The sequence below is a fragment of the Dasypus novemcinctus genome, chromosome 10 (genome assembly GCF_030445035.2).
Source record: "Dasypus novemcinctus isolate mDasNov1 chromosome 10, mDasNov1.1.hap2, whole genome shotgun sequence".
Taxonomy (NCBI): Eukaryota; Metazoa; Chordata; class Mammalia; order Cingulata; family Dasypodidae; genus Dasypus; species Dasypus novemcinctus.
In genome coordinates, this window is record NC_080682.1 from 85,960,052 (window position 1) to 85,987,645 (window position 27,594).

General features: G+C 43.3%; 1 protein-coding gene across 5 annotated transcripts in view; it reads left to right on the top strand.

Annotated features, from left to right (window-relative positions):
- Positions 1-27,594, top strand: part of DENND2B (DENN domain containing 2B) — a 190,305-nt gene that overhangs the window by 20,179 nt on the left and 142,532 nt on the right. Inside the window, exon 1 of one of the 5 annotated variants that reach the window (XM_071218220.1) lies at positions 8,727-8,837. The exons of the other annotated variants lie outside the window; for them this stretch is intronic. The gene's annotated coding sequence lies outside the window, so the exon portion shown is untranslated. Of the gene's footprint in view, positions 1-8,726; positions 8,838-27,594 lie in introns of those variants that run through there. 5 annotated transcript variants of the gene reach the window in all.

Here is a 27,594-nt window from a genome sequence, read left to right on the forward strand (position 1 = left end):
AAATTGGAAGAAATTCAGATTTGGGTCTTTTCTACATGAAGGGTTTTTAGTTTTCTTCATACCTAAAAAATATTCTGAGAATGTCATAGTGTTAGTCCCTGGTTGTTGATTTTGTTCAGGATTTTTTTTCCCAAACCCTTCAATCATATCTGGACAATTTACTTCTGTTAAAATTTTAATTATAGATTTGAGGCCATTTGTTCAAAGACTGGTATTATTTGCAGGGTGGTTCTCTGAGTTTCATTACTTGTCAAGGTTGTCATCTAGTGCATTCTTTGAATCTAATTCATTAAAAATATGTTTCTGTATTAGCTTTTTCTGTGGCATCATTTATATTCTTACTGCATTCATCTATTCATTAATATAGTAGGGGCCTTATGTATTTATTTATATTTTTAAGAGATTTATTTTATTTATTTCTCCCCCCCGCATTGTTGTGGTTCCGCAGTGTCCACTTGTATTCTCAGCAGCGCTAGGAATCTGTGTCTCTTTTTGGTTGCATCATCTTGCTGCGTCAGCTCTCAATGTGTGCGGAGGCACTCCTGGGTGGACTGCGCTTTTCTTGTACCGGGCAGCTCAATGTGGGGCACACTCCTTGCGCATGGGGCTCCCCTGCGTGGCATAGCCCTCCTTGCACATGGCAGCCCTTCACGTGGGCCAGCTCCCCACGCGGACCAGGAGGCCCTGGGTTTGAACCCTGGACCTCCCATATGGTAGGCAGACACTCTATCAGTTGAGCCACATCTGCTTCCCGGGGCCTTATGTTTTGACTCTTCCTTTTACAACCTGTACTTGCATAGGCACTGTGATAGTCTGTTCTATAGCTTTGGGAATCAATATCAGCCATTCTGTTATTTTGATATGAAGTATTTATTGAGTATTTATTGTGAGGAAGGCATTCCATTACAGGGATTAGTTTTGCTCTTCTTTTCTACCATAAGGTTTTTTCTTTGACTGCTTATACCTTTTTCCTGTTTATTCATTCTTTTGAGATTACTGTTGTCCCTCCTTTCACGGTTTCAGGTTATTTTGTTTATAGTGTATTTACTGAGATTTGTGAGAGGTTCTTTTTTTTCTAAAGATTTGTTTTATTTATTTCTCCTCACCCCCTTGATATGCACTTGCTGTGTCTGTTTTGTCCTGGTCTTCTTTTTAGGAGGCACCAGGAACCAAACCTGGGACCTCCCATGTGGGAAGGAGATGCCCTATTGCTTGAGCCACCTCTCCTCTCTGTTTTGTTGTATCTTTCATTATGTTTCCCTCCCTGCGTCTCTTGTTGTGTCATATTGTTGTGTCAGCCTGCAGTCCTACTTGTCTTCTTCAGGAGGCACTGGGAACCAAACCTGTGACCTACCATTTGGTAGGCAGGGGCTCAATTGTTTGAGCCAAATCCACTTCCTTAGAAGTTCTTTTTTTTTTAAAGATTTATTTTTTATTTGTTTATCTCCCCTTCCCCACCCCCCAATTGTCTGCTCTCTGTGTCCATTCGCTTTGTGTTCTTCTGTGTCCACTTGTATTCTTGTCAGCAGCACCAGGAATCTGTGCCTCTTTTTGTTGCATCATCTTGCTGCATCAGCTCTCCATGTGTGTGGTGCTACTCTTAGGCAGGCTATACTTTTTTTTGCCCTGGGTGGCTCCCCTTATAGAGCGCACTCCTTGCATGTGGTGCTCCTCTACGTAGGGGACACCCCTGAATGGCACAGCACTCCTTGTGTGCATCAGCACTGTGAGTGGACCAGCTCATCACACGGGTCAGGAGGCCCTGGGTTTGAACCCTGGACCTTCCATGTGGTAGGTGAACACTCAATCCGTTGAGCCAAATCTGCTTGCCTAGAGGTTCTTTTCAATCTATTGAGATCCCATTTCAAGTTTCTTACAAAGGGTTGAGGAATTGAAGCATTTGTGTTTAATTTAATGATTGCTTAATTGTAAATTCTCTCCCCCATTTTGGCAGTGATTTTACATAAGGGAAGTGAAATTCCAAATTCCTTTTCATTTCTGTTAACGTAAGTTTGAAGATGAGCCCTTCCACGATGGGAGACAACTCTTTATTAGGATGCTATTTGTATATGAGATACATACTGTTTGGACATGTGCATGGAGAGCTGGCCTCCAGGTAGAGCAGCACTCCAGTGATTGATTTTGCAAAGTTTTTCTGAGTGCTTAGCAAGAGTGAAGCCCTGAGCTAAAGACTTAGAAGGATCCAAGAAGAATTAAGACATATATAGTGAATCTTTAATGGTGTGAAAGAGAGCGAACCTTTAATCATGTAAAAGAAGTCAGTATTTGGGATAAGAGGCACAGTGTGTCCATTGGAGCTGTAAGCTGACAGGTATTCTGAACCGTAAATGTGCCTACTCTGTGGAGTGGGGAGATTTATAAGTCACAGACCCGCCTGCAGAAGGGCATAACACACCCACAATAAAGAGCTAAAGATTAATGCCATGAAGCAGATTAGAAGTAATTGGCAAACATTTGATATAGACAGAAAATTACAAGGCCTTAGTGGTATAAGCAGGAGGATTTGAGGAGGGTTCATGGAGAACAAAGGGCATATCTTGGTCCTTGGAGGATTGGGAGGATTTGACGTGGTGGAGAAGAAGGGAAAAGGCAGGAATATGCTGAGACACAAAGGTGGGAAAATGTTTTACAAATCCAGGTTCATTTACCCTCATCTGTAGGCTCTGCCCTTTCACCAAGTTACTGAGTCTTGTTACCCGTCTCCATCCCCACTCCCTACAGTGATCCCTTGGGCCTTTTTCAGGCCCAGTGGGCCCTTCAGTCCAGGTGCTGCTTTGCCCTTTCCAGCCCTTCTTCCAGGGACCGAGCTCTGACCCATGGGGCCAGCACCCGATGGAGAGATCTTCCTTCCAACATCACCAACATCTTCTTGAGTACTGGATTCCTTCATAATATATTCAAGCAGCCTATAGATCCTTATTACTTGCCACCGCAGCCTAGCAACTCCATCCCTTCTCCCTCTCCAGACCCAAGCTTCATGATGGCAATTCCAGAAATATCGCAGGCCTCAGCAGTACCCTTTGGGCCTGTAGGATGGGCCTCTTGCAGTTTCTTGTCTTTATTCCTCTATGGGGTCATGATCTCCTGGAGTCTAGAAATGCATCTTGTACAGTGGAGAATTATATATGTGGAAACTATGTAAAGGGATAGTAGGATCCAAGCCTGGGAATATGGGTGGAGGCCTGAATTTTAGAGGAACTTGATTCATTATAATGGGGAACCACTTGTATTTTGTTACTGGGTGGTTCATAATTTATTTAATCAGACCTTTATTGAAGGACATTCAGGTTGTTTCCAGCCTCTTTCTGTCAAAATATAACAGGAATTACCCATGAGTAAACATAATTTAGTATGCATTTTTAGTTTTGATAATGCCACCATTTTGATGTGAGAGGCAGATAAACCAGTAATCTTTGGCCTTGGGAAATGCTTCCAGATCCTTGACTAGAAAATTTGATCCCTATGTCCTCTTTCCAAAAGTTGATCTGTCTGAGAATTTAGTTATACTCAAGGAGTCCTCTTTCTCAATCATCCTTCTACTTTACAAAATGGAGGCATAGCCAATACTTACCCTTAATCTGTCTGTTTGCTTGTAGTACCCTGGTGTGTGAAAACCTCTAGGTTAGCAAGCAAAGAAACAACTGAAATATTAAGAAAGTGAATGACTCTGGGTAATCTTTTTCCAACTCATTTACACTTCTTGCTTTCAACAAAATTGAAGGAGCTGTCAGCTGATAGATTATTAAAATAATTTTTGATGCTAGATCACTATGATTTTTGACACATAACTTGGAGTGACTACAAAGACTGACAAGTATCTCTGGAACAAAATTTCTCCATTCCTATCTAGTTATTTATGTGAACAGTATTTCTTGGCACTTACAGCATTAATACAGCATGAAACATTAATACATTTATAGTAAAGTCTTAATTTTATGTTTAATAACAAAAATATGTAATGTAATCATTTTGAATAATTGTATGTTAATAAAGGTAATGAAAACTCAATCCAGAAGAAAAGTTTTTTTTTAACATTTAAAGCTTTAGGCATAGAAGAATTAAAAATTTTAGATATATCTGATTATATATACTTATGTAAAATATATATTATAGAGATGTATGATAAGTTGGTCAATAAAAAAAGTTTCCAAGCATAAATATTAGAAAATTCTGAGGAAGAAGTAAAAAAGGAAATAAGAGTTGAAGGAGGAAAAGGAATGATACACATTTCACATTTTGTAAATGAATGATAGTGGCTATTAAATCATGATGCTATTTAGATTCCATTGGGTTCATTTAGAGTCATTTGCATGAGTAATATAATAGTTTTATTTTAAAATGTCAATATTTAAGAAATAGTTATAAAACTTATAGTATTCTAGAAAGTACATCTCTACTACTGTTTATGACTCAAAAATTTAAATATTAACTTAAAATATATGGGAGTCGGGGGAGGAGTGCATGTTTTGTTAAATCCTTTTAGGCCATATATGATAAACAAACAGCATTTACACTGACTGGAATATGATATAGGTGCTTGACCAGAGGGAAGGAAGAGTGGTAAGGAAAAGCTGCAAAGGAAGCACAGAGACTGATTGGAGGGAGCCACAGGGTGAGAGAATGCAACTTGAGCAGGTGCTGTAGGAGCTGAGTCTTGAGGGACTGTTGGAGTTGGCTAAGCTAAATAGAGATGGAAAGGCATTCCAGGAAAAGAGAACAGTATGTGCAAAAATCTGGAGGTACACAAGGGCATGAAAACTTTGGGGGAGATGGCAGGAGTGGCATGAGCAGGATGGAGATTAGCAGCTACCCCGACAGTGCACACGTGGAGGGCCTGAAAAGGAGAGGCACTGGGACTGGAGGACTGCAGAGGGAACTGTTTCCAAGCGCCAGGTGTGAGATAGGAAGGAAGGAGGGTTCTCTTACTGTGACTTCTTTCCCGGTATTTTCCGCATTAATTTATTAACCTGCTTGACATTCCTACAAATGTACGTATTATTTTTCACATTCTACCAGGGGAAAAAATGAGGCCCAGTTAAGGTCTCTTTCTCTTGCAGGTTTGTACCTTTGCAATAATGGGCCGATTGAGATTAGGGCTACAGTCTAAGAGTTCATTCCACACATTGACTCCATGCTTGGTGGGGGCCCTCAGCTTGTCATTAAAAAAGGGTGACTTATTTTTTAATGTAACATTTTTTGCGATCCATGTATCTTAAAAAAAAAAATACAATAAAAAAAAAGGGTGACTGCATTTTTGGAAGCAAAATATGTGATCCTTGGGCCAATAAAGGATTTTTTTTTTCCTGATTTGTGAATTTCTTTACATGAAAAGCTTTTATTGATTTCTAGAAATTAAATAAAAATTAACATATACATTTACTAAATCACCCTTATTGCAAAAAGTTAACTGTATAAAATCTCTGTGGTCTCAAAAAGATAGGCTGTAAGGTCACAGCATTCCTGGCCATTTGGTAATGGGAAATTCTCTTGCTTTCATGATGGCTTTCGTTAATAGGGATTCGTGCTGTAAAATCAGACTGTGTGCAGTCCTGAGAAAAGTGATTACACTTTTGGAAAGGTTAGAACATTTGTTTTGCACCGTGATAGAGACCCAATTCAATTTTTGTGTAGAGCGGATTGAGTTAATTCCAAAAGGAAATCATCAAAGGGTTGATTTGATACCACATAGAAACATGAGGTGGTGAGACGGGCAGTTTTTCCACATTTTAATATTTTCCGAGATGACACTGAAAGCCTTGCCCTTACTGAACACTGAGGCACCTAATAATTCATTCTCCCAGGCTCTTGGAGGGAAAATTGGGAGATTTATACCATTAAACAGATGCCCTGGGCCTTTTGTAGGAGAGCCTGGAAAGGAATTGAGGGCAGTCATGGGAATGTGACCAGTGAGGCAAGGTAAGGAAAGCTGTATGACTTGGGTTTTTAAAGGGACAATGTTGTATTTGATATCATTATTTTCAGTTCTGTTTTCAAAAAAGTCTCTGAAAAGCCTGGCTTTTGGGGAAGGATAGGAGAGAATGCTGTAAAGGAATTACTGAGTCAGTACAAGAGACCTGTGTGCCTCTCACTACTTGGCCCTTTACTTTTATGTATCTCATTAATTATCTCCAAGAGGAGACAATCAGGACTCAGGGAGATAAAGTAATTTGTCCAAGATCCAGAATTTGAACCCAGGTTCATTTAATTCCAAAACCTTTCCACCTCTTTATGATACCGCCTCTGGCTGAAATCATGGAAAATCAGGGATATTCTGGATTGAATTCGGGGACTCGTGGTGTACGGCTAACTTTTCTGAAACTATTTGAAGGCATTTGGGGAGAGGAGTAAATGCTGGCTAGGGGAGAGAAATCAAGGGGGATTTCTTCTTCAAACTATCTCTGTTGCATGGGAAGAGAATTTTATGCCACGGCATCTAGTCCTTGGTGGTGGTTTGGAAGGAGTGGGTCCTGAGTTCTGCTACCAGTCACCCCAAAAAAGGGAAATGGGAGAAGTGGAGCACACTGTAGGGCTCTGGGATTTCACAAAACACTTTTCAAAAAAAATTGGGGGGAGCGGGTATAGCTCAGTGGTTTGAGCTACCTGCTTCCCATGAACGAGGTCCTGGGTTCAATTCCCAGTACCGCCTGAAAAAAAAACTGGGGGTCAACCTAAGATCAACCTTTTTTATTCTTACCAGGGAAGGAGACTAAACAAACAAAGAAACAAACAAACAAAAGTCCAAAACTTATTATCACTTTCACATAATATAAGGACATTTGAAAACCAAAATAATAAATTATTAAAAACAAACAAATAATATAGGGTATTAGGACTGCCCTTTCCAAGAAAGGGTCTTATACTCATCTATTACAAAAATAGATTGAAAAAAATTTTTTCTTTTAAAGATTAATTTTTAAAATTTTATTTCTCTCCCCTTCCCTACCCTATCCCCCCAGTTGTCTGCTCTCTGTGTCCATTCACTGTGTGTTCCTCTGTGTCTGCTTGTATTTTGTCAGTGGCACTGGGAATCTGTGTCTTTTTCTTGCATCATCTTGCTGTGTCAGCGCTCCGTGTGTGCAGTGTCACTCCTGGGCAGGCTGTACTTTTCTCATGCTGGGTGGCTCTCCTTACAGGGTGCACTGCTTGCGCGTGGGGCTCCCCTATGTGGAGGACACCCCTGCGTGGTATAGCACTCCTTGCATACATCAGCCCTGCCCGTGGGCCAGCTCACCACACGGGTCAGGAGGCCCTGGGTTTGAACCCTGGACCTCCCATGTGGTAGGCGGACCCTCTATCCGTTGAGCCAAATCTGCTTCCTGATTGAAAAATTTTTGAATCAAGAAAAACTAGGTGGCGGACTTGTCCCAGTGGTTAGGGTGTCCGTCTACCACATGGGAGGTCCGCGTGCAGCTGGCCCATGCACAGTGCTGATGGGCACAAGGAGTGCCCTGCCACACAGGGTTGTCCCCCGCGTAGGGGAGCCCACGCACAAGGAGTGTGCCCCATAAGGAGAGCCGCCCATCGCAAAAGAAAGTGCAGCCTGCCCAGGAATGGTGCCGCACACACAGAGAGCTGACGCAGCAAGATGACCCAACAAAAAGAAATACAGATTCCCATGCCGCTGACAACAGAAGCGGACAAAGAAGACGCAGCAAATAGACACAGAGAACAGACAACCGGGGTGGGGTGGGGGAAGGGGAGAGAAATAAATAAAAATAAATCTTTAAAAAAAAAAGAAAAACTACCACTTAAATTGGGAATTTTTATCTTATAATGCAACATTGGGAGAAGCTTGAGTATATGGCCACTTCATACTTTATGTATTTTTATTTTTATTTTTGGGAATGCAACAAATTTATTGAACGAAAAGTGCAATGAAATTTCTTGAAAGCTTAAAAGGAGGATTTAGACACCTCTCCTCAGGTGCAGGGCCCAGTGCAGAGTGGACTCTTTCTGGATGTTTTAGTCAGACAGGGTGCGTCTTCCAGCTGCTTCCCGGCAAAAATCAACCTTTGCTGGTCAGGAGGGATGCCTTCCTTGTCCTGGGTCTTAGCCTAGACATTCTCAGTGGTGTCGCTGGGCTCCACCTCGAGGGTGATGGTCTTACCGGTCAAGGTCTTCACGAAGATCTGCATTGTCAAGTCGCGGTGACAGCAGCTCACGCAGGAAAGAGAAACCAAGCTCCGGGCCTCGACGGATCTCCTTATATATTTTCAAATCACAGTTATTGTTGACGGTCCATTTGACAGGCAAGCTGATGAAAATGTCAACAACCCATGTGTTTTCACTCGGTATGAACTTCTGGTGAATGGAGAGAGTAAGAACAGTCTTCAGACATTTAGTTCTGCGGCCAGACCAGGCGGGCAGCAAGCAGGCAGTAGCAGCTCTGGTGGTGACTGGAGAAGGCTGCAGGAAGGGGGCTTCAGGGGCCTGTCGGCTACAGCTTCATACCCAGGGCGGGGGTGGGGGCTGCATAGGCCCCTTCTGCCCAATATGGAGCAGGAAATTATTTGAAAGGGATGCTGTGAATGGTTCAAAACTTTTATCGTGGTCTGGCCTCCATCCATGGACCAGTATTTGGGAGAACCACTCCTCTAAAGGGATTATCCTGTTTGGTTTCTAAAATAACCTAAAGAGAAGGCATGGACAAAGGCCTATTGTTTGCTCTAGGGCAGCTGTTTATTGCGTTGGTGCTGAGGAGGGGTGGGGAAAACCTGCAGGACTGTGGCCTAGGTGCCTGGATTCGGGGGTGGTCCTGCTACTCTGACCTGGTTGTTTTCTCCTAAGTCTCTTGGGAGGAATTTGCTGTGGAAAAGGTAAGAGCCTGCTTTGCCAATCGGGGCAAACTGCATTTTTCCTCTAAAGAGAAGTCTTAGCGTCAACTTCCATTTGGTCTTAGTGCCGTAAGTTTTGGTGAATGCTGCGTGAGTGCCTGGGAACAGAAAAAAAGCCTAAAAGCAGATTAGTCATTTTCCAACTCCTGGCCTGCCTCTTTGTCCAAGGGAAAATCTACTTTTTTGGTTTCCAGGGGCTGTGCTGGGGGAAGTGTGTGATTTAGCCTCCTAGGAGAAGGGCACATTAGCCTCCCTGGCCTGTTTACTTTAGTTGGGTCCTGTCTGCCCTTGATTACAAATCAAACCTCAGGTGGGGATTTCCCTGCTTCTAATGGCAGTCACTCCTTCCTTTTTGTCTGCTTTCTCAATTTTTCCATTTGGGGAAGAGCAGTCTTTTTTTTTTTTTTTAATTTTCCTTGGCTTAACTCCTTGTTTCATAGAGGTGTTGCCCAGTGAGTGGATCAGCTCACAACCAGGAAGTAATTCATCCGTCTCCTAAAACTCCTTTCCACTGGGGTGGGGGTGGGGTTCTGTCACTATTAGACCTTTTCTCCTTTGCCTGTTACTACCACGGTTGTCAGCACTCTCCAAAAGAAAGTGAATAGTTTTCCAAGCCCAGAATCTAGACTTATCAGTGCTTGTTGAACTGAGGTGTTGATGCAGGGGCTCCTGGTTCTTTGGAATGTGTGTCTTGGCTCTTCAAGTAGAATGTAAAACCCATTGAGGTTAAGAGGTCCAGATTCTTTCTTTCCCTTTCCCCTAACCTACAGGATGGCAGGTGAAAGGTGGACCCTGTGGGGGGGTGTCCAGCAGTGGCCACATTTGCAGGTGGGCTTTCCTCATCGTTGCTCCCGAGGCCAGCCTCCCCACCTGCAGCTCAGGCACAGCCACAGCCACACGCCATCTGAGGCTGACCGCAGGACTCTTAAGCCTGCCTGAGACTGTGAGTGACAGGAAGAGACAGGAGGAGACAAATGCTGTTGTTCCAGGCCTTGTCTCAGACCCCTTTTTGTCTTGTTCATTTGAACAGTGCTGGTGGTAGAACTTCTGACATATTTGAGGGATCCTACCTGCCCTTTGAACCCTTTTCTTTCTTAAAGGTTACTGAAAATCTCAAGTAAATTTTACTTGGTGGTAATAACTTTTTCATACCCTTCACAAAATTTGTCTCTTGGATAATTCAACTACGCTTTTTTTTTTAAACTAGTGGGCCCAGTTCTGTATCTGTTCTTCAGTTCCCCTAACCTTTCCACAGCTGATCGATATTGGTGTCCTTTCTTCTTTTGGAAGACCCTTGTTTGGGTCCCTGGAGTTCCCTTCCAGTTCCACCAAGGATGCTCTGCCTCTAGCCTACCTCTCTCCTTGATTTCCCAAGGCTTTCCCACCTCATAACCATAGATTCCTGTCTGCTTTATTATGTAATAAGCTTTCTACCGGTTTCTGTTTGGGCAGCTTTCCTCTGAATAGTATTCATTCTATTTCTGTCTCTCTTCCTTCTCCTCCTTTCTTTACTAGAAAGCTACCCTTCGGCCTTTGGACTTATATCTAGCCAGGTTTTAGTTCAGGCCTTGGCACCAGGAGTGTGGTTGGTTTCCTACAATGTATATGCAGATGCCTTAGGCCCTCAGAATGGTCATTGCTTTTATGTTGCCCTTAGATTTTAATTCCTTATCTTTTTTAATAAGGAAAAACAATATTTAATGAATGCCTGTTACGTGCTAGGCACTATTCTAAGGGCAAGATACACAGTAATAGAAAAATACTGAAAAAGAAATAGTATATTTTAGGGCTTGACTGAGCTCCAGTAAGTAAAGGGAACAGGAGCTCAGTAGCCTGGTTTTGAGCATCCTAATGCTGTTTACTCTCCAGGTTCTCTACCCTTTCCTAAAAACTAAGATCTGCAATCAGTATTGTAAACTTGTTCAGAAATTGCTTATGACATGAAGTCCTAGGTTTCAGAGCTAAAAGTGCTCCCAGAAGGTCATCAGGTATGGCCCAAGATTATCCCAACTTAATTGATGAAGCAGCTCATGCTCGTGGTCTCAGGATGAGCAGGGGAGCTAGAACTCAGGGAGTTCTGTCATCCTACCCAGTGTTTTCTCAGCACATTACATTGCCTCCTGATAATACTTGACCACTTTAATTATGTGTAGTACTCTGGCCTTGAACTTCTGGAGTAGCGTTGGCTTTTAACCCTTGCCTTTTTTCCCTTCCTTAGTTGTGAATCCTTCTTGCCCTGCAGTGGCCTCCTGGTCCTCTCTATAATGCTCCCACTCCCTTCTAGTACCCAAGCACCTAGTGGGCTACTGCATTTCCATAGTGCTGTTAATCTGGACTCCTGAGGCATGTAGTCAAGCTGCTGCGAGGTCTATTTGTCCTTTAAAGTTAGTGAGTAGGGAAACGGACTTTGGCCCAGTGGTTAGGGCGTCCGTCTACCATATGGGAGGTCCGCGGTTCAAACCCTGGACCTCCTTGACCCGTGTGGAGCTGGCCATGCGCAGCGCTGATGCGCGCAAGGAGTGCCGTGCCACGCAAGGGTGTCCCCCGCGTGGGGGAGCCCCACGTGCAAGGAGTGCGCCCGTGAGGAGAGCCGCCCAGCGTGAAAAGAAAGAGCAGCCTGCCCAGGAATGGCGCCGCCCACACTTCCCGTGCCGCTGACGACAACAGAAGCAGACAAAGAAACAAGACGCAGCAAATAGACACCAAGAACAGACAAACAGGGGAGGGGGGGAAATTAAATAAATAAATAAATCTTAAAAAAAATAATAAATAAAGTTAGTGAGTAAATATCCATTGAGCATCTTCTGTGAGCAAGGCATTGCCAGACACCATCTCGCTGCCCTGTACCAAGAGGAACTACACTGTCCAGCCTCCCTCACCAATGGGCTTCTGTGTAGGTTTGACCAATAGATGGCAATGATGGAAGATTGGAAGGTATAAAGAGGGTTAAAACCAAGGTATTCTACTCGCTTCATCTTGGGCGCCGTCTCCATCATCAGCTGAGTGTTCTCCCTGACTCTAGCCTTTGCTGTTCTGGTTCCTGCCATCATGCCCATTCCTTGGCTCTGGTGTCCCAGCCCTGAAAGTGGTAGTGGCTTCCTGCTGCTGCCAATCTCTGGGTTGCTTCATTGTCTCCTATTTGGCTTCTTAGCTCTTCTCATAAATCAGGTAAACTGTTTTTCCTGTTTAAATTCCTTCCGAAATACCTAATGGTTTTCTGTTTCCCTGGCTGGACCCTGACTGTTGAATGGGTATTGTAATGTCCGACCATTTGGGAATAGGTTGAAGAATCATTAACTCGTACATTTAAAATGGGTGAATTTTATGTTATGTAAATTATACCTCAATAAAATTGTTTTAAAAATAGGAAAAAAAATAACATAAAATGTAGAATGAGTAGCTTAGGCCGGTGATCTCCAAACATTAAACAAATTTTTTTTGTTGTAGTAGCATATAATTTTTCATAACATTTTCTGTTTTCACCATTTTAAGTGTCCAACTCAATGGCATTAATTATAGTTACAGTATTGTGCATTATCTATTTCCAAAACTTTTTCTTCACTCCCAATGGAAACTCTTTATCCATTAAGCAAAAACCTCCCATTCCTTCCTTCCCCTGGTACCTCGTAACTACTATCCTGCTTTCTGTCTCTATGAATTTGCACGTTCTAAATGTTACATAGAAGTGGGTTCATACAGTTTTTGTCCTTTGTGTTTGGCTTACTTTACTTAGCATGATTTTTTTTTTTATTTCTCTCTCCTCCCCCCACTCCCCCAAGTTGTCTGCTCTCTGTGTCCATTCGCTGTGTGTTCTTCTGTGACCGCTTCTATCCTTATCAGTGGCACCGGGAATCTGTGTTTCTTTCGTCAGCTCTCCGTGTGTGCGGTGCCATTCTTGGGCAGGCTGCACTTTCTTTTGCGCTGGGCAGCTCTCGTTATGGGGACGCACTCCTTGCACGTGGGGCAGCACCTGTTGCACGCATCAGCACTGTGCATGGGCCAGCTCCACATGGGTCAAGGAGGCCCGGGGTTTGAACCGCGGACCTCCCATGTGGTAGGCGGACACCCTATCCACTGGGCCAAGTCCTCTTCCCAGCATGATGTTTTTGAGGTTCATCCATGTTGTCGCATGTATCAGAAGGTCATTCCTTTTTATGACTGAATATTTTATTGTATATATATATGCCACATTTCATTTGTCCATTCATCTGTCAGTAGACACTTGGGTTTTCTTCTTTTGGCTATTATGAATAATGCTGCTATGAACATTTGTGTCAAGTACCTGTTTATATATGTTTTCATTCTTTTGGGAATTAGCTCTATGTCCTTTTTACCTGTTTCCTCCCCCCCCCTTTTTTTTTTTGCAAGTAAAAATTTTTAATTGTCTTTTAAAAATAAAGATAAATAGATCACACAAAATGTTATGTTAAAAAACATAAGAGATTCCCATATACCCCCACCACCACCCACTCCCACTCCTCCAACATCAACATCCCTTTTCATCAGTAAGGCACATTCATTGCATTGGGTGAATACACCTGAGCCCTGCCACACTGCATGGACCATAGTTTACATTATAGTTCACAGTCTCCCCCAGTCCATCCAGTGGGTAATGGCAGGATAAACGATATCCAGCATCTGTCCCTGCAGTATTGTTCAGGACAACTCTAAGTCCCCAAAATGCCCCATGTCACACTTCTTCCCTCTCCCTGCCCTCAGCAACTCGCATGGCAACCATCTCCACATCAATGATACAATTTCTTCCGTTGCTAGAGTCACAACAGTTCTATACTAGAATACCAGCAAGTCCATTCCAGTCCATATTATATTCCTCCATCTTGTGGACCCTGTGATGGTGATGTCCACTCCATCTCTAAATTGAGAGGGGGTTTAGATCCCACATGGCTGATGGATGCGATTCTCCTGCTTGCAGTTGTAGACTCTCTCGGTTCCCTGGTGTGGTGGTTGACCATCCTCACCTCCCCGTTAGCTGAGGTACATCCAACAAAGCGGAGAATAGGTGCTGCAACTCTGCTGAGGCTCAGGGCCCAGCTGGCACCTGGACAGTCCAGAGATTCGAGTTTCCTGAGCCATTTCCCCCTTTGTTAGCACCTTTTGTGCCCTGTTTAAGAATTCTTTGTCCACCCGAAGGTCATGACGATAGTCCTCCTAAGTTTTTTCTAAAAGCTTGTTATTTTACTTTTTTCTTTTAGATTGATAGTCTATTCATATTCACATATAGATGTAGAATCCTTTTTAAAAAATCTTAACATTTTTTTTCAGCTCTGATTCCCTGTCCCCAGCTTGTCTGCAGTTTAAGATTGCATTTTTCCTCTTAGTCGCCCATCTGCTAGCTTTGGCAGTGGTGTTCTCTTCAGTTTCCTTGTGCTGTGCCTACTCGACTCCCACAGTCTTCCCCTCCTGTGTAGGTCACAGAGGAAATATTTAGTTAGTTTCTGCCAAACATTCTGGCTGTGTTGTTTTGCTTAAAAAGACATGCAGATAAACTGTTTTGATTCTTGGTCTTGGTGCTCTAGGGCAGATGTTTCTCCTATAACAGAGGTATTGCGGTCAGTGGGAAAGAGTGCTGGACTAGAGTTTGCAGAATTGAATTCTAATCCCTGCTGTGCTACTAATTTGTGGTATAATCTTGCGCAAGGCACATTTCTGTGTCTCAATATCCTTTTTGTCAAAAGAAACCTTATTTCAAGATAAAGACAGGAATCTATGGATGTGAGATGGGACCCAGAGGGTAAGCCTGGGGCAGAGGAGAATCAAGGAGAGAGAGTAGTAGGCTAGCAGCAGAGAACCATTACTGTCTGTGGGCGTTGGCGGTGGTACTGGAAGGGAACTCACATGACCCAAACACAGATAAAAATGACCTCTATGGCCACTTTGAAAATGTATAAGGTGTGTTTTTTAAAAAAATGGTGGAAATTCTCCGACAAGGATCACTTCGGAGGCTATGCCTTGCCCATCCCTGCGCCTGCTCAGGGTCCACACCTGTTTGCTGTCACCCTTGGGATGTGGGAGGCTTTGCCTCCGGAGCAGTCAGCTCCAGAACTCATCCTCCTACGTCCACCCTCTTCATAAACCAGTGACTGTTTGAAACCCAGCCCAGATCTTCACCTGGCTTTGATTTCCCCATCATGTAAGGTTAGTGCTTGGAAACTGTAGCTACCAGAAACCTTAAATGTTTTCTAACATGTCCAGCTCCTCCTGCGTTTGTTGATCATTCCTTCCAGTGTGGCTGTGTTCCAAATCTGTGCCCTTGTGATACTATGATTTTGTTCCAGCAAGGAAGGGGAGCATATTTGGGGGGTCCTTTTGCCAAGAACTAGGAATTAAAATAGGCAAAGGATCTGGGAGATGCCCCATTGACTGTCATGAGAGGCAGTCTTTGAAAAAGAAGTGAAATGGTTTAACTTCTGCCTATGTGAACAACTTCCCTCCCCAGCATACAGACACTCAGATAGGCAGAGCTACATTTCTTCCCCAGCTCTGTGCCCTTATGAATGACTCGAGGATTTAATTAGGTCTTGCCTAGCTTATACATTTTTCCTTTCCATTTAAACATTTGCATTGGTTTCCTCCAGTGCAGAATGAGTTGATTGAAAACTATCTCCAAAGTATTTTGCTTCCCTGTGATCTTTGTCAGGCACAGTCAGCAGAAACTTTCCTAAATGAGTGTCTCTGTGGAGTTGGTGATAAGGACATATGTGCAGTAGTTCTCTGTTTAATCCTAGGAGACTCTCGGACTGCTGAAACTTGCTAGGGAAAGTCATGCAACTGAGCATGATAGTGCTGCCACATAACTGACTCTGTATACCCTCAATGGAACCTTTTCTGCTATTCTGTAATCCTTTTATTTATCTCTGACTCCCTGAGATATTCAGCACAGTGCTCGTCCCTTATTTCTTTGTACTTTGCCATCCTGACCCTACATTGCCAATGAGGGTGGCTTCTACTTTACTGGAATGGTTAGAGCTAAGTGACATAGAACTCTGGGGTAGTTCCTTTTCTTTAGATAAATCCAGCCAGCTCCCAGAGAACAGTCTGAACGTTTCCTGTGGGCTCTGTAGACATGTTTATTGTGAATGCCAGTGACATCTGGGCAAACTAATGTTTTCATTTGGGCCTTGGTAAGAGTTGTGAGTCCATGTCCATGGTATTTTCCCCCATCCCTTTTTTTTTTTTTTAAATCTTTAGTTTATTTTTTTATTTTAAAAGAAGCTTTAGATTACATAAATCTACATATGCCCCACCCCTCCCCCTTCCACACTTTCCCACATTAACAACATCCTTCTTCAGTGTGGTACATTTGTTACAATTGATGAACATGTATTGGAGCATTGCTACTAACTATGGAATATAGTTTACATTATAGTTTACACTCTGACCTGCACAATTTTATAAGTTTTGATAAAATGTTTAATGGCCTGTATCCATCATTGCAGTGTCATGCAGGACAATTCCCATGTCCTAAAAGTGCCCCCATGTTACACCTATTCTTCACTTGGAACCTCTGTTGGCTACTGTCTTTATATCAATGATATAAGTTCTTCCATGGCTAGAATAATAGTAAGTCTATAATAGAATAATTATACTTTATTCTGTTGTTCATTCCCCAATCTTGAGGATTTTAGGGTAGTGATGGTCACTCTGTTTCTAACTGAGGGGCTTAAATCCCATGGGGCAGATGGATAGAACTGTCTTGCTTGCAGTTGCAGACACTCTCTGTTCCTTGAGATGGGCATTGTCCATCATTATCTCCTTGTTAGTTGTCCTGGGTGGGTCCAATGAACCGGAGAGTAGGTGTTGCAACTTGGCTGAGATTCAGGGCTCAATTGGCACATGAACAGACCAAAGACTTAAACCAAGTTGTCCTAGGCAGATGGCCCAACTGGTAGCTGTCATTTAATGCCCAATATGTCCTCTCTGCCACTCCAGTCCAGGCAGCTCTTTATCTCTGTATCTCTTTCCAATTACAGGTCCATAAATTTCCCCCTCAGGTAGATGCTTTTCAGATCCTACTTACATCCTCTTTTACCCTCATTTTCCTTCCCTTTCTCTCTTACCTATTTTGTTTGGTTACCTTAGGAAACACCTGGCTTATCCTTGTGCCCTCTTAAACTGTGGGCTAAAACCTAGCCTTTATCAGAGATCATAATTATGACACCAAGAATATACCTGGAAAGAAAGTCATACATTTGGGAATGGAATTAAACAATGTGAGAATCAGTGCCGTCAGGCACTCTCAAAATTCTCAAAAGAGAATATCTTTTGAAATCTCTAAAAATATCCATCTTATTTAAGTAAGCTATCCTTCTTCCAGGACCGCAGTTTGAGATATGTAAAAACTATTTAATTTTATTCCTATTATTATTTTTTTATTGCTAGTATTTACAGAGATATTGTTTTGTATTTTTATTATACATAAACAGTATTTCAGTCATGTTGTTCAGGAGTGGGCTTTGGTGGCCCTATCTGGGCATTCAACCCCCATTTCTAATATGTTTCTCAGGGAAAATGCCTACAACTTATTAAAGTGACTGATAAAGGAATGTCCAGTGAAAATATAGTCTTTTTACCCTTTGGACCCTAATGGTGGGTGATGTGGCTGTGGAGGTGGCTGACTTTATGCCTGTCAGCTGGAGGAGAAGAAGAGCATTTCCAAGGGATGCCTGGAGCTAGCCTAGCCAAACCTAGCCAAACCCATCCTTCCTCCCGTCCCGGAGTCTCGCTTCTTAAACGTGTTTAATGGAGTTAATTGAATTATCTTCTCCCATTTTTTTGAGTAGGAAATAATGCATTCTTTTTTGTGATATCATATCAGATCTTAAATGGGGAAGCTTCTAGTTCAAAGCTGTGTACATTTCCTTAAGATATATCTGGTGCCGATTTCTGAAAATTGAAGATGTTCCTTTTGCTCTATGCTTAGACGGCAGCATCTCCGTGTAGAAAGAACAGTCCAGGAAAATAAAATCACAAACTCCACTAGGTTTCAGGTGACTGAAATTCTCCTGGTAGTGCAGGAAAGCTTATCCACATGCTATCATCTGGGGGTCAATATGTCATATAGTTCCAGAAAAGTACATCCATGGCTTACTGCCTCTTTCTTTGTCCTTCTTTCTGTGATGTCCAGTTCTTTGAAGTCAGCTGCCAGGTTCCTCTTTTGAACTGGAGCAACATTTCTAGGGCACTAATAGGCAAATGCACTACTAATCCACCATCAGCAAACCATGCCATTTGAGCTTTTACAGTGGCAGGAATGATTTGAACTCATTTTTGGTTTTGCCTCATTGAAAAAAGCAACACACATGAAAGGTTCTTATAAGTAACAAACCTTAGACCTTTGCTTCATTGGTGCCAGGCTCTAAGTAACTCAGCTAATCAGCTACAGAATCTCATTGTGTAATTTTGAGGTGAGAGTGGGTAGTAGTCTAAGGGCTGGGAGACAGACATGTGGTTGCCAAAGAGATGATGTCAGCTGGTTTATTGGTGCTGTGGAGGAAGGGGAGATTCCAGGTGCTTAGCCTCTTTCCTGCATGTGGGGGGAGTCTGAATCCCAGCCCAATCCTACTTTCAGCCAAGGCCTTTGCTTAGGAAAAGCTGCCTTCTAACTCTGCACCTCCTGCTATCCCCACAGGGATCTGAAGTTAGGAAGTCTCACAAGCTTAACAGTGGGAACAAAGCTTTGAGGAATGGACTGATGTGTATCTTTGGGTGTCTGTGTCTGTTTTGTGTTAATGCCAACAACTGATAAGAGTTTCCAAACTGGGGTTTGGATGTGAGGTGGGAAGGGGCAGAGTTGTCAAGGTTTGTGGAATCTGTATTAGGAAATGCCCCTTGTGGTGATTTGAAACTGTATGTACCCCCAGAAAATCATGCTCTTAAAGCTAATCCATTCCTATGCATGTAAACCTGTTTTAAGTATGTTTTCATGAGGTTACTTTAGTTAAGGCATAGCCCAGGATAGGTCTTAATCTTCTACTGGAGTCCATTATAAATGGGATGAATACAGAGAGAGAAAGCCTCTGAAGCAAGAAGCTGAAAGCAACAGAACCCGGAAGAGAAAGGAAAGACCAGCAGATGCTGCCATATGCCTTGCCATGGGGCTCAGGAGTCCAGGATTGCTGGTAGCTGGTCTTTGGGAAGAAAGCATTGCCTTGATGATGCTTGATTTGGACATTTTTCTGAGCCTCAAAACTGAAAGCTTGTAAGCTAATAAATTCTCATTAACACCAGTGCATTTCGTGGTATCTACTTTGAGTGCTTAGCAAACTGAAACAGCCCTTTTCTTAGGATAGTAATTTGTGATTTAACTCATTTTTTATTAAAATTGTTTCATTATTATTTTCTCTTGAAATACCTCATGTAAGCACGTAGTATAGAACAGAAAGCCATTTATAATAACTTCATTTCTATTTCCTGTTCCTTCCTCTATGCTTATCCTAGGCATAGCCTCCCAAGACCATGTTTTGTGTGGAGAGTTGGAGAATGCAATTCTGCAGGGAAATCTTCCCCTTTGCTTATCCTTGTTCTGTGTACAGGCTTCTGGGAACTGTAGTGGTGCTTCTTGGAAAGGCTACAACTAACAGTAGGAATGGAAAAAGCTTTATGACCTCCGAAACATGATAAGAGAATAGAGCTGGGAGCCATTGGAGCCAGCAAAACCCATCTCCTTACTAGCTGTTCCCCCAATGGTTCTGCCCTCCTCCCCCAAGATGTGGAAAGAATGAAGCCTGCTGTTTGGAGAGTAGGTGGTAAAGTCACGAGCAAAAGCTTATAGTCAGGGAACCAGACTTCCACATCTTCAGGCACGCCTTGGGCTTCTTTGTGACAGTGAGTAGCTCGGGTTTCTCTAAGGTCCTTGCGCACATTCTAGCTCAGGCTTGTTCTATTCGGGCATCTTACCGCTATTGTACTTTTCTCTTTCTTTGGGCTTTCAGATATGAGGCCCTTCAAGGTCTCTGAGCTGCTAACCCCTTTCTTCTGAGAGCATAGCACCTCCCCAGGAAGCTGTGGGTAGGGTCTTGGTTTTCTTCTCAGCCTCGCACTTCTGCGAAGCTGTCTGCATTCCTTTCTGCCCAACTCTTCCTCGGGTTCTGTGAGAGTGAGGTTGTTTCATGTCTCTGCAATGCTGAATGCTAAGGCAGCTCCACTGGGACCATCTGTGGGAGGGAACCAGGGAGTTTAAAGATGGAATTGTTTTTTCTCACAGTCCTGGAACCAGGGGCTAGGTATGAGCTTTTTCATGATGGTGGTGTGGTATTGAATTTTCTTAATACTTTTCCAAATTTGCTTCTCTGTCATCCTATTTGGAAAAGAAGGAGTGGGGAGGAAGATTGGTGTTTAGTTTCCTTTTATCTTTCTTTGGCAGTGGGGATGTGTGCAGAAGATGCCATTTGTGAGGAAGAAGCTTAGAGGCAGGTGAGAATATCTGTCTTCTAGTCTCTGGATAACTGGGTGTCTTCCCGGTCTGGCTATGTTAACATTCTAGATCATTTGTGCAGGTATCGCCTGGCCTCTGAAGGCAGGTTTACCTGGTTTAAAATCTTCCAGAGGGCAGCACAGCACAGGAAGCTCCTGTGTCGTAGACAGTGCTGAGGGGAGCATTATGAAGGATGAGCAGACTGGGCAGAGGATGAACCTGAGAAGGAGACTCCATGCCTTGGATCTACCCAAGGGTGTGTGTGTGTATAGGTGTGTGTGTGTTTGTGTGTGGCTGGAAGAGAGGGGTGTGGGTGAACAGTTCTAATGAATAGGAAACGCCAGTGAAGCCAGAAAGGGAATGGAGGAGGCTGTCTGTGGAGGCTGTGGAGATTGAGAATTTTTGCAAGGATGTGTTCCAGAGTGGGCAGAGACCAGAAGTAATGAGACAGGCTCAGGCAGGCGTAGTTGTGCTTGCATTGCTGAGTACCTTGGGTCTGATGGCCCCGGAATACCTTCCTCTGGGAATAGGGCTGGCCCTTGGCAGCCCTTCCCACCCCATACCCATACCCATGCCTGTAATATACGTATATGATTCTTGCCTGTCAGAGAGGTCCCAGCCTGTGATGTTCTAGGCCAAATCTGCTGGGTCTGAGAATGGGCTGGCCAGCCAGAGCCCCCACCTCCTAGTTTTCTGGCTGCCTAAATAATGGAAATCTTTGCAGTTGCCATCTTTCCTGGTTTGGCTTATAGGACTGTCTGTGTCCTGGCAGGTTATAGAGCCCTCCCCATGGGTGCCCTGCCTCTGTAGATTTGAGAGCAGATGGGGCTGAATTTGAAGCAGGCCTACGTCAAAGGCCCAGATTGCAGATGTACATTAGATTACTACTATTCTTGGCTCTTTTTCCCACTGCATCTCTCTCTCCCTTTATTTTCCCCTCCCTGTCAGGCATTGTGAGTTGCCACTGCTTTCACACAGGCTGATCAGGGCATTAAGGATGAAACTAAATATAACTGTCTAGAGGATACTCCCATGTACTCAGCCTCATTCTTGAAGAAGAGATTGATTTGAACCTGTGATAGAGGGGTCTTTCTATCCCCAAACAGAGTGGGTAGAAGCAGCAGGGAGGAGATGGGAAGATATTTCAGAAGTTGGGAGGGAAATGATTCCACATCTCCACTCCATCGGTATTCCCTGCGAATGATCAAGGGTGGGAAAGAAAACCAAGAACTCGCTTTCTAGCCATTGTATAGTTAATAGGTATTTACTGGATTTCTTCATCTTAATCAACATTGTGCTATATTCTGTAGGAGATTCAAATATCATAGAAAGCTTGTTTTCTGATCCTAGGGAATTCATAATATATTGAGAGACACAAAATTTGTTAAACAAGTAGAGAATGTCTAAACTGTGTTGATAACATGAGTGTATTTATAGTTCATAAATGAGAAAGTTGTGTCCTGGAACCACAGGAAAACATTCCTAGAGGAGGCAGGATTTTTTTCTGATCCTTGAAAATTGGTTCGACTTTATATAAGCAGAGAAGTGGGAAGAATTCTGAATGTGGAGAATAGCAAGTAAATAGATAGAATGTGGCACTCCAGGGTCACTGTGATGATCTGCCTTGGAATGGTAGATCTGGCAGAGCAGAGCTAGTATTTGAACTCTGAAGGTTCTGCCTTAATGCACAGAGATGGAAAGTGATACAGTGAAAGTGGAATTTTATGGGGATCACTCTTCTTATTAAAAAAAATATATATATATTTATTCCCCCTTCCCCCTCGTTGTCTGCTCTGTGTCCATTCGCTGTGCGTTCTTCTGTGTCTGCTTGTCTTCTCTTTAGGTAGCGCTGGGAACTGATTCTGGGACCTTCTGGAGTAGGAGAGGGGTGCTTGATCTCTTGCATTGCTTCAGCTCCCTGGTCTGCTCTGTCTCTTATTATTTCTCCTCTGTGTCTCTTTTTGTTGAGTCATCTTGCTGTGCCAACTCTCTGCTTGGGCCAGCTTGCCAAGTGGGCCAATACTCCTGAGCTGGGCAGAACTCCACTCAGGCCGGCTTGCCGTGCGGGCCAGGTTGCCTTCACCAGGAGGCCCCAGGAATTGAACCCTGGCCCTCCCATATGACAGATGGGAGCCCAGTCACTTGAGCCACATCTGCTTCCCAGGGATCATTCTTGTAGAAGAAAGAAGGGTGCTTTTGGAGAGGACAGAGATTGGCAGTAAGGAAACCCACTTAAAGGGCATGGGAGATTGGTAACAGGATTAGAGAGGAAAGGGGTGAATCCTAGAGAATACTCAAAAGTAGAATTGGCAGGACCTAGACATGGGATGTGAAGGATAAAGTTGAGGGGAAAGACAGAGGATGCCAAAATTTCTGGCCTATGAGAGTTGACTCATAGTGATACCTTATGTTTGTAAAGTATACTTTTCAAAGCACATTTTTCCTTCAGTAAGTAACTCGGGGTTGTCTGGACTCCTAGAGTTCATTTAGTGTGGTTTCATTTATGGAGGGGAGATTAGAGCCAAGAAAGGGTAAGGAACTATGCCCAACTCATACAGCTATTTAGTGGTAGAGCAGGGTCTCCCATCTAGGCCTTCTATCTCCTAGAGCGACGTAAAGACAAAAGTAGTGTGGAGGAAAGAGTATAGAGTCAGAGAAAAATTCTGTCTAGTTAGGTAACCTTGTTGATTACCAATCTGTCTGAGCAAAATGAAGCATTCTGACCAGATCAGAGTCTCTACTGCTAAGAAATGTTTCTTAACCACTAGACAAGGAAGATGCACCCCTTGGGTTCTTATCGTTTTGAGATTCTTAAGAGTGAATGAAATGCTGTGCAGTCAATTCTTGTTATTTGTGGTAGTTCTAAAAAGTCACCATGAACACTGAATTAGTGAATACTGAACTATTGCTCCTAGGAGAAATACATATTTAGGTCCTATGAGCCTCTGGTCATAACATTTTCATCAGGTGATCAAAATACAAGTTTGTTTTATGTGTGTTTTTGTTTAAAAACACTTTAATATATATCGTTTTATTTATTTATTTATTTATTTATTTATTTATTTATTTATTTATATTTGTTATTTATTTCTCTCCCCCCCCCCCCCCCCGTTGTCTGCTCTCTGTGTCCATTTGCTGTGTGTTCTTCTGTGGCCACTTCTATCCTTATCAGCCGCACCAGGTATGTGTGTTTCTTTTTGTTGCGTCATCTTGTGTCAGCTCTCCATGTGTGTGGCACCATTCTTGGGCAGGTTGCACTTTCTTTGGCAATGAGCAGCTCTCCTTATGGGGCGCGCTCCTTGCACATGGGGCTCCCCTATGTGGGGGACACCCCTTGCGTGGCGTTGCATTCCTTGTGCGCATCAGCACTGTGCATGGGCCAGCTCCACATGGGTCAAGGAGGCCCGGGACTTGAACCACAGACCTCCCATGTGGTAGGCAGATGCCCTATCCATTGGGCCAAGTCTGCTTCCCTTAATATATATTGTTGATTCATTAATGTTGAATTTACAGATAACAGCTCTATAATTCGTGCCTGAACAGAGCTTATCTAACACGTGTATTTTCTCCGAAAGGCACATAAATGCCTTCTTGCACTTAGGAACACTAGACAGCACTTTAGCATTACACTTGGGAACCATTTTAAAAAGGAAATCACCATTAAAAAGCACAAAAATGTGAAAAATGTGACACTAAATATGTTATGAAAGGACATTTACTTATGTATGAGAACTGAAGCAAGAAGGCAGAGTGTTACCCTAGTTTGGACTTTGCTGGGAAGCTGTGCATCAGGTGACTCAAATTTTTCATCACTCTGCATATCTGCAAATGACCACAAAAGTGCTGTGAGTATTGATTTTGGGGTTATAAATAAATTTCAGCAAGTAGATGAATTCACAATAATGAAGATCAACTGTATATAAAAAGTACTGAAAAAAATATTGAATTGGACTTTCTGAGAAACTGTGGTTGGTCTCTAATATGGTGCCTTTGTAAGGGAATTTCAAGAGTAATTTGACTCTGCATGATTTTCACCTTATGTGTTGACCATAGAAGCCAATTTCAGAGGAGGCTGTGACTCTACTGCAGTATAGTAGGCCATGGCCAGTGTTAATCAGCAGCCAAGAACTCAAAATTTGCAGTTACATTTATGGCTCCGTGTATCCACTCTGTCTCCTCTTCCAGTTAAAAACACACACACACACACACACACACACACACACACACACGCTTTCCTCCATTCTCCCTTTTCTTCCTACTTCCTTTTACTTTTTTTGTTATTCACTGCTTTTCTTGTCTTATCCCCCATCTCCCTCTCTGTCCTCCATACTCTTGTCTAACTTGTTATCCAAATAACTTCCTATGTTGGAGCGATTTCATCTCTTGGTTAAACTCAGACATGAAACAGCAAAGCACCTTGGAATATTTTATTTTGTCTGTATTCCCTGACGTGGTAACTGACATTCAGTGATCTGAGCCAAAATCTGGGAGTCATGCTGGACTCTTTCTCACTCCACAATCATCCTCCAAGTTCTTTTACTTTTACAAAAATAGCTCCTGATCCTCCGTTCTTGTCTTCATAATTACTGCCTCAAACAGCAGGAGAGAGAGAAAAGAGAGAGGGATCATGGTTGAAGAAAGAAAAATAGAGATGAGGTTCACCGTCAGGGTCCTCAAAAGCATTGGGAGGCGTGTGTCCCTTGTAAAATCTGCTTTTGTGGTCTGTAACCTGACCTTCACTTTCCCCAGAGATACGGCCGTGCTGGAACCCCTGAACGTACACCAGAGAAGTTCTGCATCCTAGGGGAAGAGGAAATGCTTGCCTTGGGGGGCGGTGAGCTCCTATTCTAATGTTTGGCCAGGACCTCTGATTTATGACGTTGAAGATAAGCAGCTCTGTGGCCAGGTGCTGCTAGGAGAGGAGGTGGAAGTTATGAGCCGGAAGTGAAGCTCTGTGTATTCCCTTCTAAGTGCTCAGTGTCTGTCTGGTGTTCTTGATGGCTTTTAGTCTCTAACCCAAAGGCCGTTGGTAGGAACAGCTCCCTTCCCTAAGGTTCTCAAGATAATAAGCTTCATAGTACGCTTTAGTTTAATCTGAAAAACCGTTTCCGTGGTGTCTATCCCAACCTCCATATCCAGCTATTTGAGCCTATTTCTTAAATTGTCCTCTTTTTCTCCTCCAGATAACAGTGCTGCATTCCATCCCAGTCTTTTTTTTTTTGGTTCTTTGTGCAATAAGGATTTAAGGAGGAAGTCGACTACCTAGACGGTTGATGTATGATGTTTATAGGCTGGTAGGTTGCCTTATATGGAAGGTCAATGCCATTCTCTTGTAACCCCGGAGTGGCAGGTAAAATTGGATATAGTCAAGCTGACTCTCTCCTGAGCCAGCCTTGATAAAGTAGAAACACATGGCTCACTCCTCAGAAGTTTGCTAAGGCAGTCTCATTTATTAAAACAACAACACTACAAACAAAACAAACAAAACCTCCTCAAACCTCCCAATCTCTATTTTTATTTTTATTTTTAAAGATTTATTTATTTATTCCCCCCCCTTCCCCTCCTCCTGCCCTGCTGTTTTTGCTGTCTGTATTGTCTTCTCATCTCATTTTCTCTCTTCTAGGATTCACTGGGATTTGATTCTGTAGACCCTTGATGTGGAGAGAGGTTCCCTGTCAATTGTGCCACCTCAGTTCGTTTTTGCTATGCTTCACCTTGACTGTTTCCTTGTCTCTCTTTTTTTTTATTCCCCCCCCTTGCAGCTTACTTGTTGTCTGCTCTCTGTCCATTCACTGCGCGCTCTTCTTTCTTTTTACTTGTCTCCCTTTTTGTTGCGTCACCTTGCTGAGTTGGCTCTCTGTGGTGCTTGTGGGCTGGGTGGCACTCTGCAGCACTTGCTTGCCAGCGGCACTCCACGGTGCTCGGCTAGTGGCTCTCTGCAGCGTGTGGGTGAGACTGCCTTCACAAGGAGGCCCTGGGATGTGAACCCAGGGCCTCCCATATGGTAGGCAGGAGCCCAACTGATTAAGCCACAGCTGCTTCCCCCTTGTCTCTCTTTTGGTGCATCATCATCTTGCTGTGTGACTCACTTGGTGTGGGTCACTGGCTCACCCCATGGGCACTCATGTGAGCACTGGCTTGCTGTGTGGGCACGCTTTCTCTTCTTTTTCACCCAGTGATCGAACCCAGGTCCTCCCATATGGTAGACGGAAGCTCTGTCAGTTGAGCCACATCCACTTTCCCCCAGTCCCAATTTAGAAACTCCATCTTTGCTTTCACAACTCTTGAGGCTCTCTCTGGGTCTCTGACCCTCTGTGATTGGCTGGTGGCTGTGCTTCTCCTGGCTGTGTTTAGAGAAATCCCCAGAGTCTGCAGGAGAACAGATGTTTTAAAAGGCAGTGCTCACTTTCTTGGGAGTACACAGAGTCAGCCTTCACCTTGCCAGATTTTCCATGCATAGGCTTTCTTCCTCAGCACCTTTGGGCCTTTCCCTTGGAAGAGATGTGCTCATGCATTACTGATAGCTGATGTTATCTGCCTAGATGATAAGTGCTCACAGTCTTTCATCACCTTGAGAACTGGTATATAGCTGATTTCTTTGCCACTTGGGTTTGGGGAGAGCCAGTGTCTCTGGTGGTAGCTTTGGCCTAATGAGAAAGAAGTCCTCTGCGGGCATTTGCTAGGCTGGGACAGTAGTCCTGGCCCCTTTGCTCTTTTCACTCTACCTCCCACCTCCAGGCATTAGCAGTTTTAGCCAACCAGTTATTAATACATGGGGTACAGACAATAACCTTACCCAGGGCCAAGAACCCCAGACACTGAAGAAATAATATGCTTTCTGGATTTTTTCTTACTTTTGAATCGTTAAATAGGATTCCAGTATGTTCCTTTACATCTTGGGAGTTATGCTTAGGAATTCCCCCAAATTTGCTTTTCTTAGGCTTCCAAACAAACTTCCTCTTGTTTCTATCCTTCAGGATCTTAAATTACTCACTCCTCCTCCCCCCACCCCATTCCTCTGTTTTTCCTCTCGTCATCTCACCCATCTTCCCTTCCTTGCATCCTAGGCGTCTAATTTTTTCCTCTATTGCATTAGTTCTTCTTTGTTGATCTCTAAGTGAATGAATATTTATAAACAGCTCTGTTTTACACAAAAGACAAACTAGCATTATCTACTAAAAAAAAAGATGCATGTGTTGTGAAAGAAGCAGCTAATCATTGCATAGATTAGAAACTTTTCCTATCCTTGGGGAAGAAGAGGGAGAATGGTTTTTAAAAATGGCATCTTCTACTGTGTCATTGAAG